Source organism: Lissotriton vulgaris, chromosome 12 (assembly GCF_964263255.1).
Source record: "Lissotriton vulgaris chromosome 12, aLisVul1.2, whole genome shotgun sequence".
Taxonomy (NCBI): domain Eukaryota; kingdom Metazoa; phylum Chordata; class Amphibia; order Caudata; family Salamandridae; genus Lissotriton; species Lissotriton vulgaris.
Genome location: NC_141700.1, coordinates 291,259,134 through 291,273,542, shown reverse-complemented (window position 1 = coordinate 291,273,542; position 14,409 = coordinate 291,259,134).

Sequence of the window (14,409 nt, the reverse complement as noted above, 5' to 3'; positions counted from 1 at the left end):
CTCGGTGGAGCTGTGTAGGTGATGCTGTGTGGTGGGTGCATCGGTGGAGCTGTGTGGAGGGTGCATCGGTGGAGTTGGGTGGTGGGTGCATCGGTGGAGCTGTGTCGGAGGAGCTGTGTGGTGGCTGCATCGGTGGAGATGGGTGGAGGGTGCATCGGTGGAGCTGTGTAGGTGGAGCTGTGTGGTGGGTGCATCGCTGGAGCTGTGTAGGTGGAGCTGTGTGGTGGGTGCATCGGTGGAGCTGTGTGGTGGGTGCATCGGTGGAGCTGTGTAGTTGGAGCTGTATGGTGGGTGCATCGGTGGAGCTGTGTGGTGGGTGCATCGGTGGAGTTGGGTGGAGGGTGCATCGGTGGAGCTGTGTAGGTGGAGCGGTGTGGTGGGTGCATCGCTGGAGCTGTGTAGGTGGAGCTGTGTGGTGGGGGCATCGGTGGAGCTGTGTGGTGGGTGCATCGGTGGAGCTGTGTAGTTGGAGCTGTATGGTGGGTGCATCGGTGGAGCTGTGTGGTGGGTGCATCGGTGGAGCTTTGTAGGTGGAGCTGTGTGGAGGGTGCATCGGTGGAGCTGTGTGGTGGGTGTATCGGTGGAGCTGTCTGGTGGGTGCATCGGTGGAGCTGTGTGGTGGGTGCATCGGTGGAGCTGTGTGGTGGGTGCATCGGTGGAGCTGTGTGGTGGGTGCATCGGTGGAGCTGTGTGGTGGGTGCATCAGTGAAGCTGTGTGGTGGGGCATCTGTGGATCTGTGTGGTGGGGGCATGTGTGGTGGGGGCATGTGTGGTGGGTGCATCGGTGGAGGTGTGTGGTGGGTGCATCGGTGGAGGTGTGTTGTGGGTGCATCGGTGGAGGTGTGTGGTGGGTGCATCGGTGGAGGTGTGTGGTGGGTGCATTGGTGGAGGTGTGTGGTGGGTGCATTGGTGGAGCTGTGTGGTGGGTGCATCGGTGGAGCTGTGTGGTGGGTGCATCGGTGGAGCTGTGTGGTGGGTGCCTCGGTAGAGCTGTGTGGTGGGTGCCTCGGTAGAGCTGTGTGGTGAGTGCCTCGGTAGAGCTGTGTGGTGGGTGCCTCGGTGAAGCTGTGAGGTGGGTGCCTCGGTGGAGCTGTGTGGTGGTTGCATCAGTGGAGCTGTGTGGTGGTTGCATCGGTGGAGCTGTGTGGTGGTTGCATCGGTGGAGCTGTGTGGTGGTTGCATCGGTGGAGCTGTGTGGTGGTTGCATCAGTGGAGCTGTGTAGGTAGATCTGTGTGGTGGGTGCATCGGTGGAGCTGTGTCGGTGGAGCTGTGTGGTGGGTGCATCGGTGGAGTTGGGTGGTCGGTGCATCGGTGGAGCTGTGTAGGTGGAGCTCTGTGGTGGGTGCATCGGTGGAGCTGTGTCGGTGGAGCTGTGTGGTGGGTGCATCAGTGGAGCTGTGTGGTGGGTGCTTCGGTGGAGCTGTGTAGGTGATGCTGTGTGGTGGGTGCATCGGTGGAGCTGTGTGGTGGGTGCATCGGTGGAGTTGGGTGGTGGGTGCATCGGTGGAGCTGTGTCGGAGGAGCTGTGTGGTGGCTGCATCGGTGGAGCTGTGTGGTGGCTGCATCGGTGGAGCTGTGTGGTGGCTGCATCGGTAGAGCTGTGTGGTGGCTGAAACGGTGGAGCTGTGTGGTGGCTGAATCGGTGGAGCTGTGTGGTGGCTGCATCGTTGGAGCTGTGTGGTGGGTGCATCGGTGGAGCTGTGTGGGGGCTGCATCATTGGAGCTGTGTGATGGGTGCATCGCTGCAGCTGTGTAGGTGGAGCTGTGTGGTGGGCGCATCGGTGGAGCTGTGTGGTGGGTGCATCGGTGGAGCTTTGTGGTGGGTGCATCGGTGGAGCTGTGTGGTGGGTGCATCGGTGGAGCTGTGTCGGTGGAGCTGTGTGGTGGCTGCATCGCTGGAGCTGTGTAGGTGGAGCTGTGTGGTGGGTGCATCGGTGGAGCTGTGTCGGTGGAGCTGTGTGGTGGGTGCATCGGTGGAGTTGGGTGGAGGGTGCATCGGTGGAGCTGTGTAGGTGGAGCTGTGTGGTGGGTGCATCGCTGGAGCTGTGTAGGTGGAGCTGTGTGGTGGGTGCATCGGTGGAGCTGTGTGGTGGGTGCATCGGTGGAGCTGTGTAGTTGGAGCTGTTTGGTGGGTGCATCGGTGGAGCTGTGTGGTGGGTGCATCGGTGGAGCTGTGTAGGTGCAGCTGTGTGGAGGGTGCATCGGTGAAGCTGTGTGGTGGGTGCATCGGTGGAGCTGTGTGGTGGGTGCATCGGTGGAGCTGTGTGGTGGGTGCATCGGTGGAGCTGTGTGGTGGGGCATCTGTGGAGCTATGTGGTGGGGGCATGTGTGGTGGGGGCATGTGTGGTGGGTGCATCGGTGGAGGTGTGTGGTGGGTGCATCTGTGGAGGTGTGTTGTGGGTGCATCGGTGGAGGTGTGTGGTGGGTGCATGGGTGCATCGGTGGAGCTGTGTGGTGGGTGCATCTGTGGAGCTGTGTGGTGGGTGCATCTGTGGAGCTGTGTGGTGGGTGCATCTGTGGAGCTGTGTGGTGGGTGCCTCGGTAGAGCTGTGTGGTGGGTGCCTCGGTGGAGCTGTGTGGTGGGTGCCTCGGTGGAGCTGTGTGGTGGGTGCCTCGGTGGAGCTGTGTGGTGGTTGCATCGGTGGAGCTGTGTGGTGGTTGCATCGGTGGAGCTGTGTGGTGGTTGCATCTGTGGAGCTGTGTGGTGGTTGCATCGGTGGAGCTGTGTGGTGGTTGCATCGGTGGAGCTGTGTAGGTAGATCTGTGTGGTGGGTGCATCGGTGGAGCTGTGTCGGTGGAGCTGTGTGGTGGGTGCATCGGTGGAGCTGTGTAGGTGGAGCTGTGTGGTGGGTGCATCGGTGGAGCTGTGTCGGTGGAGCTGTGTGGTGGGTGCATCAGTGGAACTGTGTGGTGGGTGCCTCGGTGGAGCTGTGTAGGTGATGCTGTGTGGTGGGTGCATCGGTGGAGCTGTGTGGTGGGTGCATCGGTGGAGTTGGGTGGTGGGTGCATCGGTGGAGCTGTGTCGGAGGAGCTGTGTGGTGGCTGCATCGGTGGAGCTGTGTGGTGGCTGCATCGGTGGAGCTGTGTGGTGGCTGCATCGGTGGAGCTGTGTGGTGGCTGCATCGGTGGAGCTGTGTGGTGGCTGCATCGGTGGAGCTGTGTGGTGGCTGCATCGCTGGAGCTGTGTGATGGGTGCATCACTGCAGCTGTGTAGGTGGAGCTGTGTGGTGGGTGCATCGGGGGAGCTGTGTGGTGGGTGCATCGGTGGAGCTGTGTGGTGGGTGCATCGGTGGAGCTGTGTCGGTGGAGCTGTGTGTTCGGTGCATTGGTGGAGCTGTGTCGGTGGAGCTGTGTGCATCGGTGGAGCTGTGTCGGTGGAGCTGTGTGGTGGGTGCATCAGTGGAGCTGTGTGGTGGGTGCATCGGTGGAGCTGTGTAGGTGGAGCTGTGTGGTGGGTGCGTCGGTGGAGCTGTGTGGTGGGTGCATCGGTGGAGCTGTTTGGTGGGTGCGCTTCGTGGAGCTGTGTGGTGGGTGCATCGGTGGAGCTGTGTGGTGGGTGCATCGGTGGAGCTGTGTGGTGGGTGCATCGGTGGAGCTGTGTGGTGGGTGCATCAGTGGAGCTCTGTCGGTGGAGCTGTGTGGTGGCTGCATCGCTGGAGCTGTGTGATGGGTGCATCGCTGCAGCTGTGTAGGTTAAGCTGTGTGGTGGGTGCATCGGTGGAGCTGTGTGGTGGGTGCATCGGTGGAGCTGTGTGGTGGGTGCATCGGTGGAGCTGTGTCGGTGGAGCTGTGTGGTGGGTGCGTCGGTGGAGCTGTGTGGGTGGAGCTGTGTGGTGGGTGCATCGGTGGAGCTGTGTGGTGGGTGCATCGGTGGAGCTGTGTGGTGGGTGCATCGGTGGAGCTGTGTGGTGGGTGCATCAGTGAAGCTGTGTGGTGGGGCATCTGTGGATCTGTGTGGTGGGGGCATGTGTGGTGGGGGCATCAGTGGTGGGTGCATCGGTGGAGGTGTGTGGTGGGTGCATCGGTGGAGGTGTGTTGTGGGTGCATCGGTGGAGGTGTGTGGTGGGTGCATCGGTGGAGGTGTGTGGTGGGTGCATTGGTGGAGGTGTGTGGTGGGTGCATTGGTGGAGCTGTGTGGTGGGTGCATCGGTGGAGCTGTGTGGTGGGTGCATCGGTGGAGCTGTGTGGTGGGTGCCTCGGTAGAGCTGTGTGGTGGGTGCCTCGGTAGAGCTGTGTGGTGAGTGCCTCGGTAGAGCTGTGTGGTGGGTGCCTCGGTGAAGCTGTGAGGTGGGTGCCTCGGTGGAGCTGTGTGGTGGTTGCATCAGTGGAGCTGTGTGGTGGTTGCATCAGTGGAGCTGTGCGGTGGTTGCATCGGTGGAGCTGTGTGGTGGTTGCATCGGTAGAGCTGTGTGGTGGTTGCATCAGTGGAGCTGTGTAGGCAGATCTGTGTGGTGGGTGCATCGGTGGAGCTGTGTCGGTGGAGCTGTGTGGTGGGTGCATCGGTGGAGTTGGGTGGTCGGTGCATCGGTGGAGCTGTGTAGGTGGAGCTCTGTGGTGGGTGCATCGGTGGAGTTGTGTCGGTGGAGCTGTGTGGTGGGTGCATCAGTGGAGCTGTGTGGTGGGTGCCTCGGTGGAGCTGTGTAGGTGATGCTGTGTGGTGGGTGCATCGGTGGAGCTGTGTGGTGGGTGCATCGGTGGAGTTGGGTGGTGGGTGCATCGGTGGAGCTGTGTCGGAGGAGCTGTGTGGTGGCTGCATCGGTGGAGCTGTGTGGTGGCTGCATCGGTGGAGCTGTGTGGTGGCTGCATCGGTAGAGCTGTGTGGTGGCTGAAACGGTGGAGCTGTGTGGTGGCTGAATCGGTGGAGCTGTGTGGTGGCTGCATCGTTGGAGCTGTGTGGTGGGTGCATCGGTGGAGCGGTGTGGTGGCTGCATCGTTGGAGCTGTGTGATGGGTGCATCGCTGCAGCTGTGTAGGTGGAGCTGTGTGGTGGGCGCATCGGTGGAGCTGTGTGGTGGGTGCATCGGTGGAGCTTTGTGGTGGGTGCATCGGTGGAGCTGTGTGGTGGGTGCATCGGTGGAGCTGTGTCGGTGGAGCTGTGTGGTGGCTGCATCGCTGGAGCTGTGTAGGTGGAGCTGTGTGGTGGGTGCATCGGTGGAGCTGTGTCGGTGGAGCTGTGTGGTGGGTGCATCGGTGGAGTTGGGTGGAGGGTGCATCGGTGGAGCTGTGTAGGTGGAGCTGTGTGGTGGGTGCATCGCTGGAGCTGTGTAGGTGGAGCTGTGTGGTGGGTGCATCGGTGGAGCTGTGTGGTGGGTGCATCGGTGGAGCTGTGTAGTTGGAGCTGTTTGGTGGGTGCATCGGTGGAGCTGTGTGGTGGGTGCATCGGTGGAGCTGTGTAGGTGCAGCTGTGTGGAGGGTGCATCGGTGAAGCTGTGTGGTGGGTGCATCGGTGGAGCTGTGTGGTGGGTGCATCGGTGGAGCTGTGTGGTGGGTGCATCGGTGGAGCTGTGTGGTGGGTGCATCGGTGAAGCTGTGTGGTGGGGCATCTGTGGAGCTGTGTGGTGGGGGCATGTGTGGTGGGGGCATGTGTGGTGGGTGCATCGGTGGAGGTGTGTGGTGGGTGCATCTGTGGAGGTGTGTTGTGGGTGCATCGGTGGAGGTGTGTGGTGGGTGCATGGGTGCATCGGTGGAGCTGTGTGGTGGGTGCATCTGTGGAGCTGTGTGGTGGGTGCATCTGTGGAGCTGTGTGGTGGGTGCATCTGTGGAGCTGTGTGGTGGGTGCCTCGGTAGAGCTGTGTGGTGGGTGCCTCGGTGGAGCTGTGTGGTGGGTGCCTCGGTGGAGCTGTGTGGTGGGTGCCTCGGTGGAGCTGTGTGGTGGTTGCATCGGTGGAGCTGTGTGGTGGTTGCATCGGTGGAGCTGTGTGGTGGTTGCATCTGTGGAGCTGTGTGGTGGTTGCATCGGTGGAGCTGTGTGGTGGTTGCATCGGTGGAGCTGTGTAGGTAGATCTGTGTGGTGGGTGCATCGGTGGAGCTGTGTCGGTGGAGCTGTGTGGTGGGTCCATCGGTGGAGCTGTGTAGGTGGAGCTGTGTGGTGGGTGCATCGGTGGAGCTGTGTCGGTGGAGCTGTGTGGTGGGTGCATCAGTGGAACTGTGTGGTGGGTGCCTCGGTGGAGCTGTGTAGGTGATGCTGTGTGGTGGGTGCATTGGTGGAGCTGTGTGGTGGGTGCATCGGTGGAGTTGGGTGGTGGGTGCATCGGTGGAGCTGTGTCGGAGGAGCTGTGTGGTGGCTGCATCGGTGGAGCTGTGTGGTGGCTGCATCGGTGGAGCTGTGTGGTGGCTGCATCGGTGGAGCTGTGTGGTGGCTGCATCGGTGGAGCTGTGTGGTGGCTGCATCGCTGGAGCTGTGTGATGGGTGCATCACTGCAGCTGTGTAGGTGGAGCTGTGTGGTGGGTGCATCGGTGGAGCTGTGTGGTGGGTGCATCGGTGGAGCTGTGTGGTGGGTGCATCGGTGGAGCTGTGTCGGTGGAGCTGTGTGTTGGGTGCATCGGTGGAGCTGTGTCGGTGGAGCTGTGTGCATCGGTGGAGCTGTGTCGGTGGAGCTGTGTGGTGGGTGCATCGCTGGAGCTGTGTGATGGGTGCATCACTGCAGCTGTGTAGGTGGAGCTGTGTGGTGGGTGCATCGGTGGAGCTGTGTGGTGGGTGCATCGGTGGATGTTAGACGGACCGGGAGGGTCGGCCGAGATTACGGGGAGAGGTCTCCAGGGAGAGCCGTCTCCAACGACTGTACAGATAAGTAACTTCCCCCCCCCACAGACGGACACCACACAAGATTGAAGGTTAACGAGACTTTATAGGCAATTCTTAGGTTACGTTGATATGATACAAGGAGGTCTGGACTCAGGGGTCCCCTCGGTTCTGATCTCTGGTTGAGGAAAAAGGGGTAGCGGGACAGTCTTAGTTGCCAATGAGTTAAATAGCTCTCAATCCTCGAGCTCGGTGTGTTTGCTGATCGGGCCGTGGAGGAGCCAAGCCGGTCCCGAGATGGACGAAGGATGATCGACGGGCCGTGGAGAAGCCAAGCAGGTCCCGGGATGGATGACGGATGGTCGACGGGCCGTGGAGAAGCCAAGCAGGTCCCGATGCAGATGACGGTTACAACGGTCCGCGGCCTCGCCCGCAGATCCGGACGACGATGAAGGATGAAGGTTACGACGGCTGTGGCAGCGCCAACAGGCAGGACGATGGTGCACAGGACAGAGCTACGGCAGCGCCAGTAGTCCGTCCAGGGTGAGTTCCTCTTTACGTCTCTCGACTCCAAGATACAACTGCCTTCCTGCTCTGGAGCTGCCCCAGTTATAGGGCTGGCGGGCTTTGATGTCCGGACCCTCGCACTTGGAGGTCGGGAGGTCCGGGATGAGGGAGTCCAGACACCCAGCGGGGGGGTGGAGCCAGCGCCCGGGGAGGCGATGGGCGAGCGGCACTGGCCGGGGGAGAGCCATCGACACCTCTTTCTCCCATTGACCTGCCAAGTAGCTCGCTCACCTCCTGGGTGGAGGGTGGTGCCGGAATGTCTGAGGCCGGGCTAGGCCCAGGGTTGAGGTCGATCGGGGGCCAGGCGGCCTCGTGATGAAGTGTCCAAGATGGCGGCCCAGGCTGAGCGCATGGGTCGGCAGTGGATCGGGCCCATGAGGTGATCATGTTCGAGGGCAGGTGTCCCTGAGGGGACGTAGGACGTACAATGGTGGTGTGTGGTGCTTGTATGACTGGGCTCGGGCCTGGTCGAGCCGGGGGAGAGCGGCCCGTCATGTGGCCTGTCCAACATGCGTCCCCCCCAGCTGAAGGCGGGGAGAGTTACCCATCCTCTTGGGGACTCTCTTCGTCGAGGCGGAAAAACCGGGACAGGCCATCCGCGTTGGCGTGGTCGGACCCAGGCCGGTGTTCAACCGTGAAGTCCATACCTTGCAAGGAGATGGACCAGCGTAGCAGTTTTGGGTTTTCCCCCCGCATATGCATCAACCACTGCAGGGGTCGGTGGTCAGTCTGTACCCGAAAGTGGGTGCCAAAAAGGTAGGGCCGGAGCTTCTTGAGGGCCCATACCACAGCGAAGGCTTCCCTTTCTATGGTGCTCCAGCGTTGTTCCCGGGGTAGGAGTCTCCGGCTGATGAAGGCCACCGGTTGATCAAGGCCTTCGGTGTTCACTTGGGACAGGACTGCCCCAATGCCCTGGTCGGAGGCGTCCGTCTGGACGATGAACTCCCGGCTGTAGTCTGGGGCCTGGAGCACAGGAGCGGAACACATGGCGGCCTTTAACTGTTCGAATGCCGCTTGACACTCTGGGGTCCAGTTCACTTTCTTGGGCTGATTTTTTGATGTGAGTTCGGTGAGAGGCCCCACGATGGTACCATAGTCTTTCACGAACCTTCGGTAGTAGCCCGTGAGGCCCAGGAAGGCTCGCACCTCAGTTTGAGTGATAGGGGGTTGCCAGTTCTGGATGGCGGCAATCTTCAGCTGTAGAGGGGCCACTAGGCCGCTTCCCACCTGGTGTCCGAGGTAGGTCACCGACCCTTGTCCAATTTGACATTTGCTGGCCTTGATCGTGAGGCCAGCTCGCTGAAGGGCTTGTAGTACTGCTTGGAGGTGGTGGAGGTGCTCGGTCCAATGGTGGCTGTACACAGCGATGTCGTCCAGGTAGGCGGCGCTGAACTCTTCGAGCCCCGCCAGGACCTGGTTGACGAGCCGTTGGAAAGTCGCTGGGGCATTTTTCATGCCGAAGGGCATGACCTTAAAATGATAGTGGCCATCGGGGGTGGAGAAGGCAGAACGTTCTTGTGCTCGGGATGTGAGGCCGATCTGCCAATAACCTGCCGTCAGGTCGAAGATGCTGAGGTAGCGGGCAGCGCCCATTCGGTCGACCAGTTCATCTGCCCGGGGGATGGGGTGTGCGTCCGTTCTGGTGACGTCATTCAGGCCCCGGTAGTCGACACAGAACCGGAGTTCTGGTGTGGTTCCGGGGGCGGCCGCTTTGGGGACCAGTACGACCGGGCTGGCCCATGGACTGTCTGAGGGCTCGATGACCCCGAGCGTGAGCATCTTAGCTACTTCCGCCTGGATGCAGGCCCGTACCCGATCAGGTACGCGGTAGGCCCGGTGGCGGATAGGAGGGTTGTCTCCGGTGTCCACATCGTGCACACACCAGGAAGTGACACCTGGGGTGAGGGAGAACAGACTGGCAAATCGTGATAGGAGGGCTTGGCACTCGTGGCGTTGTTCTCTGGTGAGGGACTCCGAGAGTCGGACCCCATCCACGGAGCCGTCTTGCTCCTGGGTCCGCAAGAGGTCAGGGAGAGGTTCGGAGTCGTCTTCAACCCCATTGTCTGTGGCCATCAAGAGACTGAGTTCTGTTCGTGCAAAGTGGGGTTTCAGTCTGTTGGTGTGGAGGACTCGGAGCGGATTCCGGGCGGACTCCATATCGATCAGATAGGTGGCAGGACCCTTGCGCTCGATTACCTTGAAGGGTCCCGTCCATTTGTCTTGGAGAGCGCACGGTTCTGTGGGGGACATTACCCAGACCTGTTGCCCCGGCTCGAATTCAATAGATGAGGCGTTCTGGTCATACCATTTCTTCATGTCCTCTTGACTTGTCTCTAGGTTGGCTTTTGCTAGGTCTCTGAACATTCGGGACTGGTTGCGGAGGGTGAGGAGGTACCGGAAGACATCGGGCGGACTCTTGGCCGGAGGCATCTCCCAGCCTTCTTTGATCAGGCTGAGTGGCCCCCGTACTGGGTGCCCATAGAGCAGCTCGAATGGGCTGAAGCCTAGGGACTTCTGTGGGACCTCCCGGTAGGCGAAGAGGAGGCACGGCAGCAGCACATCCCACTGGCGACGGAGGGGCTCTTCCAATCCCCCGATCATCCCTTTTAGCGTGCGATTGAACCGCTCAACAAGTCCGTTTCCTTGGGGGTGATAGGGGGTCGTGAAGCGGTAGGTGACCCCACACTGTTGCCAGAGGGACTTCATATATTTGGAAATAAAGTTTGTGCCTCTGTCACTGACGACTTCTCGGGGGAACCCCACACGGGAGAAGATCCCCATCAGGGCCCGGCCGACCACTGGGGCTGTCACGGTCCGGAGAGGAATAGCCTCAGGGTAGCGGGTGGCGTGGTCCACTAGTACCAGGATGAAGCGATGGCCTTGTCTTGTACGCGGGTCTAGGGGTCCCACAATGTCTATTCCGACCCTCTCAAATGGGGTCGTGACTACTGGAAAGGGTTGCAGGGGGGCCTTTAATTTGCGGCCGCTCTTCCCACTGGCTTGGCACGTGGGGCAAGATCGGCAATGCTGGTGCACATCGTTTCTCATTTTTGGCCAGAAGAAGTGGGTCACTAGGCGGCTGTAGGTTTTATCTTGTCCCAGGTGCCCTGCCAGGGGGACATCGTGGGCCAGATTTAGCAGGAAGTCTCTAAAGCGGAGGGGCACCACTAGTACTCAGTTGGCCCCTAGCTCGGCGATTCGTTGCTCGCTGTACAATAGGTCATTGTCCCAGTAGACCCAATGAGTTCCGGAGGTATCCCCTGCGCTTTGGGCGAGCGCTTGTTGTCGGAGTCCCTCAAGGGAGGGACAAGTCTCCTGCTCCTGACGAAATTGTTCTTGTGTGGGTCCCCCTTCTTGAGCCCACTGGTCAAGATTAGCAAGGTCGGAAGGTTGGGCAAGTTCGCGGGGGATACCATGGTCGGGGGTCTCGGCGGGGGCGACCGGGGGCGGTGGCGCCGGCCATTCTGGTTCTTCGGGGTGAGGGTTGGCACGGGCGGCCATGGACCGGGTGGTGACGCACGCCCAGTCTGGGACGCCCAACATCCCCAAGTGTTCTTTTCGCTCCACGGCTGCCCACGGGGAGCTTTCCAGGTCATTTCCGAGGAGGCAGTCCACGGGGGCGTCGTCTCGGACCGTTACCTTCAGCATGCCGGAGACCCCTCCCCACTCAAAGGGGACGCAGGCCATCCGACACAGACTCTCTGAGTTGTCGGCGGATCGTACAGGGCAGAGAATGTTCGGTAGATATTGTTCTGGGGTCACCAGATGACAGCGGACGGCTGTCACACTGGCCCCGGTGTCTCGAAGGGCTTCGGCCCGTTGTCCATTGATGCTCACCCATTGGCTGTACTTCTGGGTGTTAGCGGGTAGGGGGACCCGCGGGACCATGTCTCTTCCCCCTAAGCACGCGAGAGTCATGGCTGCTGGCTCCCACTCTTGATACTCTTGCTCGTCTGTTTCTTGTTCCTCGGAGATCTGTTCTTCCCCTAGTGCCGCGGCGGCCACCTGGCGGGGTCTTGGACTCTGATACTGCGGGCAGCTTGGGTCGTTTGCATAGTGGCCGACTCGTTGGCATCGGTGACATGTAACATTGGCTCTGTATCCCGGTCGCGCCGGGGTGCTGCCCCGGTTGGCCGGGGGGGTGGTGCTGGTAGTGGGGGCGGCCGGAGTGTTGTCTCTTCCTCGTCCTTGGCCCCCTCCTCCTCCTCTGGGTCGGGGGTGACCATTGTTGTTCCTGTTCTGCTCGTAGGACCCATTCCGGCCCACTCTGGTGATCTCCCACCGGTCAGCTTCGGCTGCGAGCTGCCGGGGATCGGTTAACTTGCTGTCGAGGAGGTGTTGGCGTAGTTCAATGAAGCAATTGTTGGACAGATGCTCCCATACCATCAGATTGAACAGCTGCTCGTAGGTCGTGACGTTGTTCCCTCTGATCCAGCCTTCGAAGGCTCTGCTAAAGTACGTTACATAGTCCACCCAAGTTGTACCTGGAATGCGTGTGCAGTCTCGGAACCGCTGACGGTACATCTCGGGCGTGAGGCCATAGCGGGTGAGGAGGGCCGCTTTCATATGGTCGTAGGAGGTCATCTGGTGGTCTGGGAGCTGTAACAGAGTATCGCGGCCCTCATTAAGGAATTTGCCCCATAGGCCGGCTCCCCAGTCGGCTCTATCGATCCGGTGCGCAGTCATCGCGATTTCATAGGCCTTAAACCATTGCTGGATGTCGTCTTCTCGAAAATATTCTCGGACCACATCCTTGGGGATGTGCACTTTTTTCTCCGTGGTCCCTGGGGTGGACGGTCGGTCAGGCACCCCTAACTCTTTATTCTGTTTGCGCAGGTTGATCTCGGCTAGGTTCCGCTCGTGCTCGTACGTTAGTCTTTTTTCCTCGAGCTCCCTTTGCCTCTGTTTCTCCTCTCTTTCTTCTCGGAGGCGAAGGTGCTCTAAGTTTATTTTTTGCTCGGCCAATTTGAGTTCTATGTCCATCTTGAGTCGGGCCATTTCGAGTTCGTGTAGTCGGGCTTTTTCTCTTTCTTGGATCTCGTCTTGCGAGAGACTGGTTCTTTGCCCCTCAGGGCCCGTGCTGGTATTTTTCGCGGTGCTTTGCTCAGGGGCTTCGACATCCCCGGTCTCTGCCCAAGATTCTAGGGCATGCTTGAAATCGTCCTTGGTACTTAGTCCGGTGGTAGCGATACCTAGTTCGATGCAGAACTGCTTTAGTTCACGATGGCTGTATTCCTCGAGTTTTTCCATTTGGAACTTCTCAGTTGATCCGCTCTCTTTAGTTGACATTGTTGTTCGTTGTGGGGTGAGCTACTCTCTGTACGTTATGCGGTGATTCGGATCGCGCCGCTGGCCACCAATGTTAGACGGACCGGGAGGGTCGGCCGAGATTACGGGGAGAGGTCTCCAGGGAGAGCCGTCTCCAACGACTGTACAGATAAGTAACTTCCCCCCCCCCACAGACGGACACCACACAAGATTGAAGGTTAACGAGACTTTATAGGCAATTCTTAGGTTACGTTGATATGATACAAGGAGGTCTGGACTCAGGGGTCCCCTCGGTTCTGATCTCTGGTTGAGGAAAAAGGGGTAGCGGGACAGTCTTAGTTGCCAATGAGTTAAATAGCTCTCAATCCTCGAGCTCGGTGTGTTTGCTGATCGGGCCGTGGAGGAGCCAAGCCGGTCCCGAGATGGACGAAGGATGATCGACGGGCCGTGGAGAAGCCAAGCAGGTCCCGGGATGGATGACGGATGGTCGACGGGCCGTGGAGAAGCCAAGCAGGTCCCGATGCAGATGACGGTTACAACGGTCCGCGGCCTCGCCCGCAGATCCGGACGACGATGAAGGATGAAGGTTACGACGGCTGTGGCAGCGCCAACAGGCAGGACGATGGTGCACAGGACAGAGCTACGGCAGCGCCAGTAGTCCGTCCAGGGTGAGTTCCTCTTTACGTCTCTCGACTCCAAGATACAACTGCCTTCCTGCTCTGGAGCTGCCCCAGTTATAGGGCTGGCGGGCTTTGATGTCCGGACCCTCGCACTTGGAGGTCGGGAGGTCCGGGATGAGGGAGTCCAGACACCCAGCGGGGGGGTGGAGCCAGCGCCCGGGGAGGCGATGGGCGAGCGGCACTGGCCGGGGGAGAGCCATCGACACCTCTTTCTCCCATTGACCTGCCAAGTAGCTCGCTCACCTCCTGGGTGGAGGGTGGTGCCGGAATGTCTGAGGCCGGGCTAGGCCCAGGGTTGAGGTCGATCGGGGGCCAGGCGGCCTCGTGATGAAGTGTCCAAGATGGCGGCCCAGGCTGAGCGCATGGGTCGGCAGTGGATCGGGCCCATGAGGTGATCATGTTCGAGGGCAGGTGTCCCTGAGGGGACGTAGGACGTACAATGGTGGTGTGTGGTGCTTGTATGACTGGGCTCGGGCCTGGTCGAGCCGGGGGAGAGCGGCCCGTCATGTGGCCTGTCCAACAGTGGAGCTGTGTCGGTGGAGCTGTGTGTTGGGTGCATCGGTGGAGCTGTGTCGGTGGAGCTGTGTGCATCGGTGGAGCTGTGTCGGTGGAGCTGTGTGGTGGGTGCATCAGTGGAGCTGTGTGGTGGGTGCATCGGTGGAGCTGTGTAGGTGGAGCTGTGTGGTGGGTGCGTCGGTGGAGCTGTGTGGTGGGTGCATCGGTGGAGCTGTTTGGTGGGTGCGCTTCGTGGAGCTGTGTGGTGGGTGCATCGGTGGAGCTGTGTGGTGGGTGCATCAGTGGAGCTGTGTGGTGGGTGCATCGGTGGAGCTGTGTGGTGGGTGCATCAGTGGAGCTCTGTCGGTGGAGCTGTGTGGTGGCTGCATCGCTGGAGCTGTGTGATGGGTGCATCGCTGCAGCTGTGTAGGTTAAGCTGTGTGGTGGGTGCATCGGTGGAGCTGTGTGGTGGGTGCATCGGTGGAGCTGTGTGGTGGGTGCATCGGTGGAGCTGTGTCGGTGGAGCTGTGTGGTGGGTGCGTCGGTGGAGCTGTGTCGGTGGAGCTGTGTGGTGGGTGCATCGGTGGAGTTGGGTGGTGGGTGCATCGGTGGAGCTGTGTCAGTGGAGCTGTGTGGTGGGTGCATCAGTGGAGCTGT